Source organism: Leucoraja erinacea, chromosome 4, assembly GCF_028641065.1.
Source record: "Leucoraja erinacea ecotype New England chromosome 4, Leri_hhj_1, whole genome shotgun sequence".
NCBI classification, from domain to species: domain Eukaryota; kingdom Metazoa; phylum Chordata; class Chondrichthyes; order Rajiformes; family Rajidae; genus Leucoraja; species Leucoraja erinaceus.
In genome coordinates, this window is record NC_073380.1 from 58091075 (window position 1) to 58107135 (window position 16061).

The window sequence follows — 16061 nt, forward strand, 5'->3', positions numbered from 1 at the left end:
CGGACGGCTTGAGAGAGAGTTGTTCGACTCGGAGGCACGTCTGGATCAGACTGGTGGGGCTTCGTGTGAGTGGGAGGAATACCAGGAGAAGAAGGGAGCACTGAGGGACTTGCAGCTTAGGAGGTCCCGGGGTGCGTATGTGAGGTCGCGAGTCCAGATGTTGCACGATCTGGACCGCGCCTCCCCCTTTTTCTTTTCTCTGGAGAAGGGGCGAGGAGCCCGCAGGCAGCTTGTTGAGTTGCTTGCGGATGATGGCTCCTCTGTCACAGATCCAGAGAGCATTGGTGCCTCGGTTCGGTCTTTCTACAAGACTCTGTTCTCGGCAGGCACATCGAGTGGGGAGGCGCAAGAGGTCCTGTGGGAGGGCTTACCCGCTGTGTGCAATGATGTGGCTGAACACCTGGATGATCCCCTAACTCTGGAGGAGTTGACTGGTGCCCTGCACCAGCTCAGGGGGGGCAAGTCTCCAGGGCTGGATGGGCTGACTGTGGAATACCTTAGAGCCTTCTGGGATGTCCTGGGGGGTGACTATATGAAGGTCCTGGGGGAGAGCCTGGTGACTGGGGAGATGCCCTTCTCGTGGCGCAGGGCAGTTGTTGCCCTGCTGCCCAAGAAGGGCGATCTCCGCCTTTTGAAGAACTGGTGCCCGGTCTCTCTCCTCAGCACAGACTATAAAGTTTTTGCACGGGCATTAGCGAATCGCCTGGGCCCCGTGCTGTCCCACGTGATCCACCCTGACCAGTTGTACACAGTCCCGGGCCGGTCCATCCAAGACAATATCCATCTGGTCCGGGACCTGATCCATCTGACCCAGGGGACTGGTCAGTCAGTCGCCTTTCTCTCCCTCGACCAAGAGAAGGCGTTCGACAGGGTGGAGCACGACTACCTCTGGGGACTCTGCAGGCGTTCGGATTTGGACCGCACTTTGTGGCCTGGGTCCGACTTTTAAACACTGCTGCAGAATGCCTTGTTAAGGTCAACGGCTCTTTGTTGGCCCCCATTCCCTTTGAGAGGGGCGTTCGTCAGGGATGTCCCATGTCTGGCCAGCTGTATTCCATCTGTGTCAAGCCTTTCCTGTGCCTTCTCTGGAGGCGGTTGACAGGCCTGGCTTTACCGGGGCCGGGGATGGAGGTGGTCCTCTCAGCCTACGCCGATGATGTCATCCTGATGTTCACCGACCCTGTTGACCTGCGGAGGATGCGTGATTGCCAGCAGGTTTTCTCGGCTGCTTCCTCCACCAAGATCAACTGGGGGAAGTGTTCTGGTCTCTTGGTGGATGGATGGCAGGTGGACTCCCTGCCGGAGGAGATGGCAGGTTTTGCGTGGAATACCACGCACCTCCTCTATCTGGGGACCGGGGCAGGGCTGTAGTTATAAACCAGCTGGTGGCCTCTCTGCTGTGGTACCGGATGGCCACTATGGTCCCGTCCTCTTATTTTATAACCATGTTACAGAGGAGATTGGTCAACTTCTTCTGGGGTGAGAGGAACCACTGGGTCTCTGCTGGGGTTCTGAGTCTCCCATTGGAGGAGGGCAGTCAGGCGCTGGTCTGTATTCATACCCAGGTGGCGGCTCTCCGACTCAGGACCCTGCAGAGGTACGTCTACTCGGACTACCCTCCTAAATGGCACGTGCTGGCGACGTACTTTTTCCGCCAGGGGCGCTGCCTTCAGGAGGGCTCACGGCTCCCGGTAGCGGGCATGAGTCGACGGGCTAGGCGGGATAGGCGGGAGTTGCCTGGCTTTTACCGTGACCTCCAGAAAGCCAGGAATTTGGTCACCTTCAGCCAGGACCCTGCTACTCAGGGGGAGGGGGGTGTCGTGGCTGTGATGGTGGGTGTCTAGGAGAGGCGTGGGCATGGAGCGATTCCGGACGAGCTTACCCCCGCTCAGTCGGAATTGTTCATAGGGCCCACGGCCCGGGTCCCTCCCCGAGAGCCGGCCCCATGCAACATGAGCCGCCTTTCCGAGATGCCCAGCGTGCCGTTCTGTGACGCGGAGAGGCGCGTACTGTACAGGCTGCTCTTGCACACTCTCCACTTCCTCGCCCTCGTCTTCCGTCCAGACACACCCTGGCGGTCCGTGTTACCACCTGACGAGGGGAGTGGTCCCCAGTGGAGGTCTCTCTACAAGGGAGTCCTCCCCCTTTACATCGGGGTCCTGGGGTGGACAGTGTTGCACAAAGCAGTGGCCTGTAATAGGTACTTGAGCTGGTTCACGGACTCTTCCCCTGCTTGTCATTTCTGTGGTGAGGAAGAGACCGTGTTCCATGTGTAGATAGAGTGTGAGAGGTTGCAGCCACTGTTCGAGTATCTGAAGGGGCTGCTCCTCAAGTTTTGGCTACATTTTAGTCCAACGTTATTAATTTATGGGCACCCGGTACAGATGGGGGAGGGTGGGGAGGGAGGAGGGGGTCTCCCTGTTGGTCTGCTACTGGGCCTGGCCAAGATGGCCATTCGCGGGTCCAGGCAGCGGGCAGTCGATGGCCGCACAGCGGTCGGCTGCCTACAGCTTTTCTGGGGTTACGTCCGAGCTCGCGTGTCCCTAGAGAGGGAACACGCGGTGTCCATGGGGACTGTGGAGGCCTTCTGTGAATGCTGGTCACCACAGGAGGTTGAATATATTATAGATAAAAATGTTAATATTTTAATTTGATAATTTTGTTTAAGTGTTTTTAAATTGTTTGAGCTTTCTACCTTCCCTTGTGAATTGTACATTTGTTTGAAAATCTAATAAAAAACATTTACGGGGAAAAAAAAAAGAAAAAAAAAAGAAGAAAAAAAAAGAGCGGGGACAAGAAAATTGAAGATAGACACAAAATGCTGGCGTAACTCAGCGGGACTGGCAGCATCTCTGGAGAGAAGCAATGGGTGACGTTTCGGGTCAAGACTGAAGAAGAGTCTTGACACGAAACGTCACCAATTGCTTCTCTCCAGAGATGCTGCATGTCCCGCTGAGTTACCCCAGCTTTTTGTCCATCTTCAAATGACGTCACGCGCTCCAGACGGCTGTGCGTACGCATGTAATCGCGCGCGACCTTCGCGGGACCGTTGCTGCTCAACGCGACCAGAAGGTCGCGAAAATTGCGTGCCAAGGACATGTAAGTGGAACAGGTCCTTAATTTCGCACCCCTTGCACAATAAACTAGACTAAACTAAATAATCAAACACATTATAAAGAATGTGCACATACTCCGTACACCGCTCGCTTTCTGTTTCCCTACTTTAGTCTCTGTGGAACAAATATGAATCCAATTCTAACTCTTCGCCATATCACCTGATACAGTGCTTGACCTCGAGTTTTTTAGACACCTTTAGAGACTTTAGAAATATAGCATGGGAACAGGCCCTCCAGCCGACCAGTGATCACCCTGTATACGAGCACTATCCTACACACTAGGGACAATTTCCAATTTTTTACCAAAGCCAATTAACCTACAAACCTGAACGTTTTTGGAACGTGGGAGACTACCAGAGCATCCAGAGAAAACCCACATATGTCACGGGAGAACGTATCAACTCTGTACAGACAGGACCTGTAGTCAGGATTGAACCCGGGTCTCTGGCACTGGAAGGCAGCAACTCTACCGCTGCGCCACTGTGGTCCCCCAGCCGCAGCACGTGCCCAGCCCTGCTTCACATCCCAGCCTTTAGAGCCAACCCTTATCCAACCATTATACCTGAGGGAAAAGAAGCTAGAGGTGAATGTATTGCAAATAAAGGGGGTCAACTCAAGTAAACTTACTGCCTCTTCTCTGCCCAGTTGGTACTTTACCCCATGCAACATTCAGCCCAGGTTCAAGAGTGGCTCTGCTTGGTGCTGGCACCTACCTCTGCAACCGAGTGCAAGGAACCTCCACCACCTCCTCCGTTCACTCCAGCCTCCCCTGCATTCACTCAGTCCAGCCACGGGTTTGTCAATCTTGCCGCCGCTGCTCGCGGAATAGCAACATTTCCCGTCCCCGTCAAGAACTGTTGCCGAGAGAACATTTCAGATCGGAGTCCCAGGCTTCTACCTGCAACAACTTCTGGTTCAGTTTTTACAAACCAATCTATATTCGCTCCCTCAAAGGGTTGCCTCTCAGTTTACTGTCGTTGATCCAAGTCTTTTGAAGAGAGCTCAGAGACTAGAGAGAGAGAGAGAGAGAGAGAGAGAGAGAGAGAGAGGAGAGGAGAGAGAGAGAGAGAGAGAGAGAGAGAGAGAGAGAGAGAGAGAGAGAGAGAGAGAGAGAGAGAGGAGAGAGAGAGAGAGAGAGAGAGAGAGAGAGAGAGAGAGAGAGAGAGAGAGAGAGAGAGAGAGAGAGAGAGAGAGAGAGAGAGAGAGAGAGAGAGAGAGAGAGAGAGAGAGAGAGAGAGAGAGAGAGAGAGAGAGAGAGAGAGAGAGAGAGAGAGAGAGAGAGAGAGAGAGAGAGAGAAAGGGGGAGGATGTGGAAAAAAACAAAGCAATTAAGCGATACGTGAGAGTGGCAGTAACAAGAGCGGCACTGAAAAACAGCCAGCGCTGAATTATTAATAACCACCAGATTGAAATGTTCCTAGCCTCTGCTTGTCTAACCGTTTCCAAGGATGATTTTGAAGGGGCATTTCCTATTAGTTCTGGGCTCATTTTCACACGTAACTTGAATTTGCATAAGAACACATTTATCTGCTGGCGTGTCTCTAATTAATTCTGACAGTAACAGACTCGAAAAAAAAAAAATTGCAACAAGGGCCGAGTTTCAAAAAGGGACGCTTCATAATATATTTCCAAAGACAGCCCAATATGATCAAATTTTATTTAATCTACCTTGAACTCAAAATAAACAATTTGTCCTTTGTAGCAATCATAAAACATAATTGTATTTAAAAATATCTTCTAATTTTGTTGACTATCATTTTCGCAAACAGATTTCAGATACTAAATGAAGCCAATTAAGATCTACTGGAACAAACAAATGATGTATATTCCGCTTTGCTCATTTCTATAATTTAATATTCTTAATACAAAATTCTTCATTAAAAGGATATTACGTTTCAAGAACAATAAAGAATGAACTGGGCACATTGTTGGTGAGACCATACTTGGAGATATTGCATGCAGTTCTGTTCACCCAGTTACGTATAAGAAGGATGCCATAAAGTTGGAAAGGGTGCAGAAGAGATTCACCAGGATGTTGCCTGGACTTAGGGGCATGAGCTATAGGGAGAGTTTGAATAGGCTGGGACATTTTTCTTTGGAGCATCAGTGGTAGAGGGGTGACCTTACTGAGGATCATGAGAGGCACGGATACAGTCTTTTTCCTCGGGCAGCGGATTCTAAAACTAGAGGAGAGATATAAGAGGGATCTTAGGGGCAACTTTTTTACTCCATAGGTAGCCCATACCTGGAATGAGCTGCCAGAAACTATAGCGGCAGATGCAATTCTGGATTTTTTGCAACATTTGAACAGATTAATGAATAGAAACATAGAAACATAGAAACATAGAAATTAGGTGCAGGAGTAGGCCATTTGGCCCTTCGAGCCTGCACCGCCATTCAATATGATCATGGCTGATCATCCAACTCAGTATCCCGTACCTGCCTTCTCTCCATACCCCCTGATCCCCTTAGCCACAAGGGCCACATCTAACTCCCTCTTAAATATAGCCAATGAACCCGCCTCAACTACCCTCTGTGGCAGAGGGTTCCAGAGATTCATCACTCTCTGTGTGAATAAAGTTCTTCTCATCTCGGTTTTAAAGGATTTCCCCCTTATCCTTAAGCTGTGACCCCTTGTCCTGGACTTCCCCAACATCGGGAACAATCTTCCTGCATCTAGCCTGTCCAACCCCTTAAGAATTTTGTAACTTTCTATAAGATCCCCTCTCAATCTCCTAAATTCTACAGAGTATAAACCAAGTCTATCCAGTCTTTCTTCATAAGACAGTCCTGGCATCCCAGGAATCAGTCTGGTGAACCTTCTCTGCACTCCCTCTATGGCAATAATGTCCTTCCTCAGATTTGGATACCAAAACTGTACGCAATACTCCAGGTGTGGTCTCACCAAGACCCTGTACAACTGCAGTAGAACCTCCCTGCTCCTATACTCAAATCCTTTTGTAATGAAAGCTAACATACCATTCGCTTTCTTTACTGCCTGCTGCACCTGCATGCCTACCTTCAATGACTGGTGTACCATGATACCCAGGTCTCGCTGCATCTCCCCCTTTCCCAATCAGCCACCATTTAGATAATAGTCTGCTTTCCCGTTTTTGCCACCAAAATGGATAACCTCACATTTATCCATATTATACTGCATCTGCCAAACATTTGCCCACTCACCCAGCCTATCCAAGTCACCTTGCAGTCTCCTAGCATCCTCCTCACAGCTAACACTGCCCCCCAGCTTAGTGTCATCCGCAAACTTGGAGATATTGCCTTCAATTCCCTCATCCAGATCATTAATATATATTGTAAATAGCTGGGGTCCCAGCACTGAGCCTTGCGGTACCCCACTAGTCACTGCCTGCCATTGTGAAAAGGACCCGTTTACTCCTACTCTTTGCTTCCTATTTGCCAGCCAGTTCTCTATCCACATCAATACTGAAACCCCAATGCCGTGTGCTTTAAGTTTGTATACTAATCTCTTATGTGGGACCTTGTCAAAAGCCTTCTGGAAGTCCAGATACACCACATCCACTGGTTCTCCCCTAGCCACGCTACTAGTTACATCCTCGAAAAATTCTATAAGATTCGTCAGACATGATTTACCTTTCGTAAATCCATGCTGACTTTGTCCAATGATTTCACCACTTTCCAAATGTGCTGCTATCCCATCTTTAATAACTGACTCTAGCAGTTTCCCCACTACCGATGTTAGACTAACTGGTCTGTAATTCCCCGTTTTCTCTCTCCCTCCCTTCTTAAAAAGTGGGGTTACGTTTGCTACCCGCCAATCCTCTGGAACTACTGCAGAATCTAAAGAGTTTTGAAAGATTATTACTAATGCATCCACTATTTCTGGAGCTACTTCCTTAAGTACTCTGGGATGCATCCTATCTGGCCCTGGGGATAGGAAGGAAGAATAGGAATGATTCAGAGGGCTATGGGCCATGTGAATTGATAAGTTCATGTCATAGGAGCAGAATTAGGCTATTTGGCACATCTAGTCCAGTAGATTACTCAATAGACTACTTTAGTTTAGTTTATTGTCACGTGTAGTGAGGAACAATTTTGTTGCTTGCCAACCAATCAGGGAAAGACTGTACTTGATTACAATCGAGCCATTCACAGTATACAGATTCATGATAAAGGGAATAATATGACTAACATTTAGTCCAGTAAAGCGATTAAAGATAGCCCAAGGGTCTCCAATGAGGTAGATAATAACTCAGTAGTGCACTCTAGTTGGTGATAGGTCAGTTCAGTTTTCTTAACAGGGTGGAACAGGGAGTGGGCAGGGTGTGACCCATCTTTAATTATGCTGGTGGTCTTGCCTTGGCAGACTGAAGTGTAGATAGAGTCAATGAAAAGGAAGTTGTTTTGTGTGATGCATCTACAATTCTCTGCAATTTCTTGCGGTCATGGATGGTTATTCCCAAACCATACTCTGATGCATACCAATAAAATGCTTTCTTCGGCGAAGTTGGCGAGAGTTGTTCAGGACGTGCTGAACTTCCTAAGCCTTCCCTTGGAAGTGTTACCCACCCACTGGGAAAATAAATATTTTGAATAACCTTTAAGGTGACACGGTGGCACATGGGTAGAGTTGCTGCCTTGCAACGCCAGCAAACCGGGTTCGATCCTGACGATGGGTGCCGTCCGTATGGAGTTTATACGTTCTCCCCGTGACCTGCATGGGTTTTCTCTGGGTGCTGCAGTTTCCTCCCACACTCCAAAGACATACTAGTTTGTAGGTTAATTAGCTTTGGTAAAATTGTAAATTGCCCATACTGTGCAGGATGGTGCTAGTGTACAGAGATCATGGTCGGCGCGGACTTGGTGGGCTGAAGGGCCCGTTTCCACGCTGTATCTCCAAAACTAAACTAAACTAAACTAAGCAAAACTTGGTCTCCTTGATGGCGCAGAAAGATTCCAACTGAGGAGTCTCATCAAGAGAAATACGGAATTGAAAAAGAGTAATGCTTTCGTTTACAATTAGGTGTGAACGTGTTAAAGCTTAACTGAGAATTTAATTTTAAAGATGTGAAGCAGCTTGCTTACACTGACAGGAAGAGGAACGAGAGATTAATGCAAACAATGGGACAACAGCCAAGGCATCAATGAGAGTTAACATAAATAAGGTGCAGGCACAATGTTTGTGAAAATTGTTGCTGCAAAAGAGGACAGTAATTGATGAAATAGTGTTGAAACCATACAAAATTAATTAACCAAAAATAACCCCCACCTCGATACATTGTATGTTGGGAGCCAACATTTTTTCTGCTTCTATAATAAAACCCTGTCACAAAATCGAGTTGAACAATAGATTGTTCAATCATCCTAGAGATTGCCAGAACTTGGCAAAGATTTCCACAGGGAATAAATCTTTTCCTTGGCATTCAAAATGCTGAATCTACACTTTACTTCCTATTATTCTCCGAAGATCATCAACTGTTAACGACTGGTTTCTAAAATGTGACATTGCTTAAGTTTGTACTAAGACGAACAACAGCGATCCGATACAGTTATGTTTGGTTTAGTTTAGAGAAACAGCGTGGACACAGGCCCTTCGGCCCACCGAGTCCAATCTACGATCATCCTTGCAAAGTTTCAGATTTCAAGATCAAGGTCAGTTTATTGTCACATGTACCAGTTAAGGTACAGTGAGATGTGAGTTACCATACAACCATACTAAGTAAAAAGCAACAAGACCCACAACCACATAAAAGTCAACATAAACATCCACCACAGTGGATTCCACATTCTTCACTGTGATGGAAGTTAATCTTCTTCCTCCTTGTTCTCCCGCGGTCGGGGCAGTCAAACCATCCACAGTTGGGGCGATCAAAGTCCCCGCAGCCGGCGATCAAAGCCCCCGTCAGAGTGAACGAAACTCCCGCGTTGGGGCGGTTGAAATTCTGTCGGCGGCATGGAGCTCCCGAATCGGCCTCTTTTTACCAGAGGCCGCGGGATTCATGTTGTTAAAGTCCACATGCCCCGCGGTTGGAGCTTTGATCCCCGGCAAAATGATCGCAAGCTCCGCGATGTTAAAGTCCCGCAGACTCCCGCGGATTGGCGCGCCCATCAGTGTCAGGAAAGGCCGCCAACTCCATGATGTTAGGCCGCAGTGGGGACAGAGCTACAATATGGAAAAACATTGCATCTCCGTCGAGGTAAGAGTGAGAATAAAAGCGCAGGTGCAGTCCCGATTCTCTGACCTTCCCCACTGAGGGCATTGGACTTTATCTCTTGAACTTGATGGGTGGCATGGTTACACAGCAGTAGAGTTGCTGCCTTTCAGCGCCAGAGTCCCGGGTTCGATCCTGACTATGGGTGCTGCCTGTACAAAGTTTGTTCGTTCTCCCCATGACCTGCGTGGGTTTTCTCTGGGTGCTCTGGTTTCCTCCTATACTCCAAAGACCTACAGATTTGTAGGTTAATTGGCTTGGTAAAAATTGTAAATTGTCCTTAGCGTGTGTAGGAGAGTGTTAGTGTACAGGGATCGCTGGTCGGCGCAAGCTCGGAGGGTAGAAGGGCTTGTTTCCATGCTGTATCTCTAAACTAACCTACTGTAAATGAACTAAACTGTTATGTTACAAAAACATATTCTGCACTCGATATCTTTCTCTTTATAATTGTACATGGGTTTGGCTTGATTGTAAGCATATATCATATTGTCTGATTTAATTGGATAGAACACGAACATTTCACATTTCCTCAATCCAAGCAATAATGATAAACCTAACAATAGAACAAATTCACAAGGATGTTGCCTGGACAGGAGGGTTTGAGTTATACAGTGCATTCAGAAAGTATTCAGACCCCTTCACTTTTCCACATTTTGTTACGTTACAGCCTTAAGCCCCTGTCCCACTTATGTGTCCTTGACACGCTAATTACGCGACCTCATGGTCGCATTGAGGCGCGACGGTCCCGCGAAGGTCGCGCATGATTTCATGCGTTCGCAGTGCCGTCTGGAGCGCGTGATGTCATTTGAAGATGGACACGCAGGAATAAAATGCAGGAATAACTCAGCTGGACCAGCAGCATCCCTGGAGAGAAGGAATGGGTGACGTTCCATGTCGAGATTCTTCTTCAGCCTGAAAGAAGGGTCTTGACCCGAAACGTCACCCATTGCTTCTCTCCAGAGCTGCTGCCGGTCCCGCTGTGTTACTCCAGTATTTTGTGTCTATCTTAAATTTTCTTGGCCCTGCTCTTTTTTTTTTTTTCCCGTAAATGTTTTTTATTATATTTTCAAACAAATGTACAATTTACAAGGGAACGTAGAAAGCAAACAATTTAAAAAACAAAATTATCAAATTAAAATATTAACATTTTTATCTATAATATATTCAACCTCCTGTGCTGACCAGCGTTCACAGAAGGCCTCCACAGTCCCCATGGACACCGCGTGTTCCCTTTCTAAGGACACGCGAGCTCAGACGTAACCCCGGAAAAGGGGTAGGCAGCCGACTGCTGTGCGGCCATCGACTACCCGCTGCCTGGACCAGCGAATGGCCATCTTGGCCAGGCCCAGGAGCAGACCGACAGGGAGACCCCCTCCTCCCTCCCGACCCTCCCCCCTCTGTACCGGGTGCCCATAAATTAATAGCGTTGGACTAAAATGTAGCCAAAACTTGAGGAGCAGCCCTTTCAGATACTCGAACAGTGGCTGCAACCTCTCACACTCTATGTACACATGGAACACGGTCTCTTCCTCACCGCAGAAATGACAAGCAGGGGAAGAGTCCGTGAACCGGCTCAAATACCTATTACAGGCCACTGCTTTGTGCAACACTCTCCACCCCAGGACCCCGATGTAAAGGGGGAGGACTCCCTTGTAGAGAGACCTCCACTGGGGACCGCTCCCCTCATCAGGTGGTAACACGGACCGCCAGGGTGTGTCTGGACGGAAGACGAGGGCGAGGAAGTGGAGAGTGTGCAAGAGCAGCCTGTACAGTACGCGCCTCTCCGCGTCACAGAACGGCACGCTGGGCATCTCGGAAAGGCGGCTCATGTTGCATGGGGCCGGCTCTCGGGGAGGGACCCGGGCCGTGGGCCCTATGAACAATTCCGACTGAGCGGGGGTAAGCTCGGCCGGAATCGCTCCATGCACACGCCTCTCCTGAACACCCACCGTCACAGCCACGACACCCCCCTCCCCCTGAGGAGCAGGATCCTGGCTGAAGGTGACCAAATTCCTGGCCTTCAGGAGGTCACGGTAAAAGCCAGGCAACTCCCGCCTATCCCGCCTAGCCCGTCGACTCATGCCCGCTACCGGGAGCCGTGAGCCCTCCTGAAGGCAGCGCCCCCTGGCGGAAAAAGTACGCCGCCATCATCCGCAAGCAACTCAACAAGATGCCTGCGAGCTCCTCACCCCTTCTCCAGAGAAAAGAAAAAGGGGGAGGGGCGGTCCAGATCGTGCAACATCTGGACTCGCGACCTCACATACGCACCCCGGGACCTCCTAAGCTGCAAGTCCTTCAGTGCTCCCTTCTTCTCCTGGTATTCCTCCCACTCACACGAAGCCCCACCAGTCTGATCCAGACGTGCCTCCGAGTCGAGCAACTCTCTCTCAAGCCGTCTCAATCCACTCGCACCAGGCAATGGTCCGAGCATGGTGCCGGCTGCATGGTGGCCGCCGAAACACAGGAGACATAGGCCTTGGACACGTATAAATGATCAATACGAGAACCACCACCCTCAAACCTGTACGAGAAGGCTTTAGAGTCGGGATGGAAATTCCGCCAAGCATCTACCAGCTCAAAAGAGTCCACCATCTCCCTTAAAGTCTTTACTGCACCCGGGTCACGCTGAACGCCAGAGCGATCTCTTGCCTCGAGGGCACAATTAAAATCTCCCCCAAGGAAAACACACTCCCCACGGTCGATAGTATTCAACAATGTGGTCACTTCCCTTGTTAAGCGCATCTGCATTACGCCGATCTTGGGGGCGTACACATTAATGAAGTGTAAAGGCACGCCATCCAAGCGCACGGCCAGATACAGCAAACGGCCTGGTACAATGTCCTGCACTTTGAGGATCTCTGGCTGGAAAGACGAGGCCAACAGGAAGGCCACTCCACTCGAATTGGAGCCGAGATGACTCATGTAGACCCCCCCTTCCCACTGCAGGAGCCTCACTCACCCCTCCCTGTGAGGTGGGCATTCCAGCCACATCACACAGTCCCTCTCCTCTGTCACCATCTCACCCCCAGGATCAGTGACAGGGGCAGGTACCAGTGCCTCTGACTTCGGCAAGCTATCTGACAATTGGCCAGTCTCCTGCACGCTCCCACTGCCCTCTGTAACCGGATTGGGAACAGTGAAGTCGGACCAAGTCTCCGGGCCTTGCTGTAAGCGAGCCTGTCTGGAGTCCAACCGAAGGACATGATCCGGAACGATCTTGCCCTCCTCCTCACCCAGGGTACCCGCCCCTGCACCGTCACCCAGAGAGTCCCTGTCCCCCTCCACCAGGTGAATCACCTCACTGTGGCCCTCAGGGGCCGATGTTACTGGAGTCTCCCCTGCTCCCTCAACCAGTGGGGCATCACACCCTCAACTGCTCTTGGAACTGGCGCCTCTCATTGTAGCCCTCAACTTCTTCTGGAGCATGAATGACTGCATGGGCTCACCACCCCAGCGTTCACAGCCCAAATCCTCCCCTTCAGGCAGTTCCCCCTGGTCAGACCACGCGGGTGGAGCTAGCAGTTAACACTGTCGTTCTCTGGGGGACAGCCCCCAAGAGTAATATATCGCCACTCTCAGGTACTACCCAGCCGCCTACAGAGGCATCCCTCCCCCTCAGGATCAGAGCACCAGCCTCTGACTGCGTGCAATTGGGTCTCTCCACCTCTGTAACAGGATTGGGAACAGTGAAGTCGGAAGGCTCCCCTTCATGTAAGCCCCTGGAGTCCGACCGACCTTCAGATCTTACCCCCTTCTCTGTATCGGACCCAGAGACCCGTCCCCCTGGTGAATCACTTCACTGTGGCCCTCAGGGGGCTCTTCCTCCCCAACCAACCAGTGGGGCGTCAACTGGGCTTGTGGTACGGTGAGCTCCATTGCAGAATTCCTCCCCCTCCGCACTACCATCTATCTCAGAGGCGAGCTGAAAATTATCTGCTGCCAGGACAGCCCCCTGGAGGTAATATATCTTCTAGGGGACCCGCCTGGAGATGTTTCTTCTTTTTCTTGACTTTCCTCCCCCGCTGTTGCTCCCAAATCTTCCCATCCACCCCACTCACTTCTCCGGCATCCACCGCCACAGGTACGGGGCATGGGGGTGGTGGGGGGATAGGGTTTGGGGGTAGGGGAGTAAAGCTTTCACGGGCCACCGTGGTAAAACCAGCAGCCCCAGATGGGCCAGTAGTGCTTTCCCGGGCCATCGTGGTGGAACTGGCAGCCCGGGTCCTGGGACAATTCCTGCGAAAATGCCCCACCTTTTTGCAAGCGTGACAACGCACTTGGCCAGCGTTCCAGAACACGCGATAGGAGAAATCATCCACCTCCACCTCAAAACTCCCCTCCGTGTCCGTCCCCTGTGCCAACTGTATATACACGCGACGCTTGAACATATATATAAGTTGCATCTCAGGATCGTCAAACCTGTACAACAGTTTGGTGAGCCCTGACCGCACCTCCCCCAGCTTCCTTACATGTGGGATCAGGAGCGCATCCGGAACAAAAGTGGGAACGTTGGACAGAATGACCGGCAAAACTGGACCCCCCCATTGGGTCCATCGCTGCGAAATTCCCACCTGCTGTTACCCCCCTTTCCAGAGCCAGAGCCACCGCCTGTTCAGGCTTTAGTAGAACAACAATCTTCCCACTGACCACCGCACCCGAGACTATGGCTTTCTTGCCAACAGTCTCACCCAGCGCATCTAGAAAGGCCTTGAAGGGCAGGTTGCTCTGCATGTACATTTTTATACCATATGTGCGCCCCATCAACTCGTGACCCTCTGTCTCCGAGACTGCCGACCGTGCGACAACTGCATAACTCTGAGGGGCCGCCATCTTTAGGGCGTGGCACAACACACAAAGTATCAATACTTTATATCCTAGCAGTCTTTCTGCTGTTGCTGCTCCTCCACTCTTTTGTAGCAGTTAAATAGTCCTGTGAAGGCTTTCTTGACAAGCAACAGAAGCAGTCTCCTCCTGATAAGATAGGAAATGTCCGTGCCAATCCTTCCCGTCGTTAAAAATGGAGCTTCCGGAGGCTTCTTCCCCAGGTCTCCGTCGCCTCCCCGGATTCAACGAAATCCAAGGCACTGTTGCCGTTCTTACCCAGCACACCTGGACCGGGCAAGTCGGTGTAGGAGGGAGCTTTCCGATGTTACTGACCACAAACACCGCTCCAGACTCAGCTCTGGCCTGTACAAGTGTAACTTGGCCTTCCGCCAACCACAGGTGCTCCTACGACTTTACAGATAGAGGGACAAATCCTCCCTAATTAGAGGAATCTTTGAAACAAAGAAAGTCTCTGCAGATCGACAAAGCTCTGAACTGCAAAGTCTGACTGCTTTTGTTTCTCCCCGCCAAACAAATCCTTCTGAAAAGTTTATCAAATCCTCCCCGCCAGCAGAAACGCTCCTCTCCTGGCCCCGCTCTGGGAGTAGAAGTGAGGGTGGGTCCAGACCGCAATGGCCGTGAGCCCCAGACCGAGCTCGGCGATCGTTTGCCTGTTTCTGCTGCTGTTGGAGGTGCGACGTTGCGTCGTGCCAGGGTCTTGGGCCTGTCCCAATTTGGCCGTCAATTACGCAACAGGCCATTGGCGCGCAAAGATTTTGTTTGCTTCAAAAATTTTGGAGCCTCGCACGATGTCGCGCACAACTAAATACCCCTCCGCGCTTCTCAGTGGGACCGGCCCCGCGCGGCCATACGATGCCCGTGCGCCGCAACGCGACGACGAGGTTGCGTAATTTGCATGCCAAGGACACGTAAGTGAGACAGGCCCTTTATTCTAAAATTGATTATATTCTGGGGTTTTTTTTATCATCGATCTACACACAATACCCCAGAATGAAGAAGCGAAAGCAGGTGTTTAGAAATTTTTGCAAAGTAATTAAAAAGAAAAAACTGAAATATCACATTTATATAAGTATTCAGACCCTTTACTATCTATCTATCTATTAATATATAAAACTCTCGTGCCATCCGACCGGCTGCTGTCCGGCTGCCTTTCTGCCTTTTGATTCGTTTCCATCGTGTGATGTCACAATGCCCAATGCTCGCAGATGTCCAATCACAATGCCCAATACTCGCAGATGTCCAATCGGAATGGATCCATTTACATGGTCGGCTGTCAACTGCCTTTCTTCCTTTGATTCCCTGCAACTCCAAAACCAGACGCAGAATCGCCGACATCTTTTCCATTTCGGTAGAGATTTCACTTTTCTTTCTAAGTATCCACTCCTCATTACATTTTGTTGTGTTTATGTACACATTTTTAATCAAATCCTTCTCCCCCCAGCCCGCCAATATTTCAAAAATAAACTGGCATCTCACCCATAGAAGCAGCACCAGCCCCAGCCCATGGTGAACGTTCCATCGTGTGATGTCACAATGCCTGATGCTCACAGATGTCCAATCGGAATGGATTCATTTACATATGCCTTTGCAGGAGCCCCAGCCCATGGTGAACGTTCCATTGTGTGATGCCACAATGCCCAATGTTCACATATGTCCAATCGGAATGGATTCATTTACATATGCATTTGCAGGAGCCTCAGCACCTGGTGAACGTTCCATCGTGTGATGTCACAATGTCCAATGCTCAAAGACATTCTTGCCATAGAGGGAGTACAGAGAAGGTTCACCAGACTAATTCCTGGGATGTCAGGACTTTCATATGAAGAAAGACTAGATAGACTCGGCTTGTACTCGCTAGAATTTAGAAGATTGAGGGCAGATCTTATAGAAACGTACAAAATTCTTAAGG

The 16061-nt window shown here is 49.9% G+C and overlaps 1 protein-coding gene across 1 annotated transcript in view; it reads right to left on the reverse strand.

Annotated features, from left to right (window-relative positions):
* The window catches only part of cdh7a (cadherin 7a), a 294111-nt gene extending 290008 nt beyond the window's left edge, over positions 1-4103 (reverse strand). Inside the window, exon 1 of the mRNA XM_055634342.1 lies at positions 3830-4103. The gene's annotated coding sequence lies outside the window, so the exon portion shown is untranslated. The remainder of the gene's footprint in view (positions 1-3829) is intronic.
* Between the last annotated feature and the right edge of the window lie 11958 nt (positions 4104-16061).